The following is a 4440-nucleotide window of genomic DNA, read 5'->3' as shown; positions in this document are numbered from 1 at the left end:
TTATATAATTTAATCTTTCATCTCACATAGTCTGCGTCAACTTAACTTACAATTTTAAAATACGTAGATAAATATTGGTATATTATATAGATTCGATACACGACTCTGTATTATAAGGTTATATAATTTAATCTTTCATCTCACATAGTCTGCGTCAACTTAACTTACAATTTTATAATACGTAGATAAATATTGGTATATTATATAGATTCGATACACGACTCTGTATTATAAGGTTATATAATTTAATCTTTCATCTCACATAGTCTGCGTCAACTTAACTTACAATTTTAAAATACGTAGATAAATATTGGTATATTATATAGATTCGATACACGACTCTGTATTATAAGGTTATATAATTTAATCTTTCATCTCACATAGTCTGCGTCAACTTAACTTACAATTTTATAATACGTAGATAAATATTGGTATATTATATAGATTCGATACATGACTCTGTATTATAAGGTTATATAATTTAATCTTTCATCTCACATAGTCTGCGTCAACTTAACTAACAAATTTATAATAGATAAGTATTGGTATTTTATATAGATTCGATACATAACTCTATATTACGAGGTTATATAATTTAATTTTTCATCTCACATATGCTGCATCAACTTAACTTACAATTTTATAATAGATAAATATTGGTATATTATATAGATTCGATACGTGACTCTATATTATGAGGTTATATAATTTAATTTTTCATCTCACACATGCTGCGTCAACTTAACTTACAATTTTATAATAGATAAATATTGGTATATTATATAGATTCGATACGTGACTCTATATTATGAGGTTATATAATTTAATTTTTCATCTCACACATGCTGCGTCAACTTAACTTACAATTTTATAATAGATAAATATTGGTATATCATATAGATTCGATACATGACTCTATATTATGAGGTTATATAATTTAATTTTTCATCTCACATAATCTGCGTCAACTTAACTTACAACTTTATAACAGATAAATATTGGGTTATCATATAGATTAGATACAAAACTCTATGTAAAAAGGATATCATTTACTTGATACAACAATAAACGAAAATTCTTGAAATAGGACTGAAGAAACTGCAGTTTAAGATCTAACGGTATTTATCTTATGCACTATAAATTATTTTCGTGCATCTGAACACCAGAAAGGGTGACAACTACTGCCCACCGAAGTGGTGCTCCACTACACCAAGAAACAATGATAGTTTGTGTTGTAGTGCAGCACCTACTGAATGTTCTTTTACTCTACTTAGTGCAAAGAAGCCACCCCCATGTTTGTGAATCAGTAGTACCAAAGTTTATAGTTAGAGTAAATACGATACATATAAGAATCAGTAAAGTTATTTTTACGAGACAATATAAAACAAGAATTATAAGTTTAGGATGCACTGAAAAAATTCCTGAACATGTTATGAAACAAAAATCTGACTTACAATAAATTTTAAGGTCATAGTTACAGTAAAATCACAGAGTGACTCTAATGAAGAAAAATTTATACCGCTCTCCCCCAAAATAGGGTATTCGGATACAAGTATAGGTCTCGTGGCTGCGAGAGACTCCTCAGGAGCTGAGGTGCAGGTTCCAACTGGAAAACGTCCGATCGAAGGTGTCAGCGAGGCCCCTCGTGGTATTTACTGAAAATCAAGAAAATTTCATATGACATGGTTACAGACAATCTTCGTTTTTCGTTATAATCATAAACATTTTCAATTGAAATTTTTTTCCCTTTTCTAAATTTATAATCATTTGTATAACTAAAACAAAGGTGCGAAACACTAAATGCAAGCAATCAAAGGTAGCAGAATCAAAATATTCTTTGACTCTAATGAATTTATGATATAATATTTTGAGGTAAGCATAGATTTTGTGGAGAACGCACCGGTATACCGTAATTTGATCCGGAATTTTTTACCGTTTGTACAATATTTCTCAAAATAAAATTAGTTTTGTTAATCAAGCATACACACAGCAGAGAGAGAATATTAATATGAATTGGAGCTAGACTTAGCAGAACTGAAGCAGATGGAAATGAAATATCATAAAATTATTTAATACAGTTAACAGATTGGTGTCAGGAATCCAAATCAATCGAAAAGAAGGTATGTTTATTTAAAAAAAGTACGTTTTTAATATCTGATTTCGTAACTTAAAATATCATCTGCACTAATAATTTAGCATATTTGAAGATACCCCCTCGAAAGATTAAGATTGAGTACTAAAACGTGACGATCACATTATTAGATTAAAAATTATTCAAGATAATCCGTTTCTTTTTTTTGGGGTTGGGGGAAATCATTGTACAATAAAAATGATCTATTAAGATCATTAATATGTCTGATTAAAAATTAACAAAAACATTTGAACCATATTTAAAAATACGTATTTGATGTACAAAGATTTGAGAAAGGTAAGGTAACATTTAAACATCACGATAAATATGCATCTTAGTGAAAGTCTAAAAGTATAACGAATCAAATATTTTCAAAAGATTTGTTCGATTAAATTAAATTCGTGCTCAACCTAACCTCTCTAAAGTATCAAAAACTTTCAAATCTTTTACATAAACTCCCATTTTTAATACAGATTTAAAATTCCTAGAAAAAATATCGTAATGTCGTCTGAAAAAAAATTTGCATATAAGTTTACAGATGGCGGTGCAATCGGTAAAATGAAAAAAGAGCACATAATGTTTATATGAAGATAACTCAAGAGATATACAGAAAAATACATTTAGAAATAATTGAATGTGTTTCACATTTAAAATAAAATACAATCTAATGACAGCAAATTTGACTGTACTGCGCAATTCCATGTTTTAATTCAGAGTTTGATATTAAGGAAAAGATCTTTTAGCATTGGACACGCGTTTTAAGATTTCTGGTCCAATGTGTATTTCTTGATATATTTCATAATCTTCTTACTTTTTTCAAACACGCCGAAGATCTATAGTTATCCCATAAGCAAATTACAAAGGTTTTTTGGTTTTCTTTTACTAAATAAATTATTTATAGTTTAGTAACTTGCTTAATATTTTTTTTTATTTCCAATGGCAAATTTATTGGACAATAGTTACAGCCCAATCTAATAAATATTGCTAAATAAATATAATAAGATTTTTAGATTTTTGATTCAATTCATATTTCTCAATATATTTGATCATTTCCTATTTTTTGCACACGTCATAGAACTGTAGTCATCTTATAAATCGTATCTGCAAGCAATTATCAGTAGGCTTGATTTGCAATCAACTAAAACACTTGAGCCTATGAAATCTGTAAAAAACAAATCTCTGTATCCCCCCAATTATTTGCAATGTACACAGAGCGGTATTAATTTCAATCAGTTCTTCTTAAAAAAATAGAAAAAATTACTCATTTTATCTTCGTATCAATATTTTTTATGCTTATTCGAATGATGTGTATTGCTATGACAACTAATTTCTCCTTTCATTTTTGATTAAGCTCACCGTCTTTCGTAGCATTACAGGAGAAAAAAAAAGATGATACAGACTATTACCGGAGAGGAATCTCTATTCTTATAATTGGAAGTCCTATGGGAAATTTGCAAAAGAATTAGATTTCTTTCTTTTTCCATGCTGGTAGAATATTTCATATAAAGATTGTTCAGACACCAATAAATATCTTTTGTTCATTGTTGGCTATTTACTCTCTAGAAAAACATTGTTTAACGATGGTTTATTACCTAAATATACAGGATACTCTGTATTGGACTGACAGTTTTCAAACATTTATAACAGGTAAAAAGATCTTAAGTGAAAAAAAAAACTAAACAATCATTTTTGGAAATTCATGCGACAAGACATAAATATTTTCGCCTATAGTCAAAATTTTAAAAAAATTTCCGATAGAGATCGTTATAGTCCTGTGGTATAGAAATTTCGTTTTCTGATCACTATAGTTTGTTTACGATAAGAACTCCCCCCACCACAAAGTCTGAAGCCTTCTGCTGCTGTGAAAACCTTTTTTTCTTTTGTTCTGCTAGGCAGCAATCATATATTTCAGTTACGAAGAATTTGCTAGTTACGTGATTATTGCACGATGTGATAATCAGTTAAGATATCGCATATCGAGTTCATATTAAATGAGGTAGGCTTACTCGAATTAGAATGGAAAGAACAGTTGCTGGCATAAACAAATGCCACGTTTCAACAGGCAACCAGGATCGATTACCACGATGATGTTTCTAAAAATTATTAAATTATATCATTTTAATAAAATTCTCTCAATCACCAAAAATATTTGTTTTTATAAAAAATAACTCAGGAAAAAACTGATACAATGAAAAATAAAATTTTGTATGGATACTTTAAAGTTTTGGAAAGATACAAATTGAATTTTTCGGCTAAATGGCTATTATTTGATGTTTTTGATTTTTTTTTCTTTTACTGTAATAATAATT

The sequence above is a fragment of the Parasteatoda tepidariorum genome, chromosome 9, assembly GCF_043381705.1.
Source record: "Parasteatoda tepidariorum isolate YZ-2023 chromosome 9, CAS_Ptep_4.0, whole genome shotgun sequence".
In the NCBI taxonomy this organism is placed as follows: domain Eukaryota; kingdom Metazoa; phylum Arthropoda; class Arachnida; order Araneae; family Theridiidae; genus Parasteatoda; species Parasteatoda tepidariorum.
Note: the sequence above shows the minus strand (reverse complement) of the source record.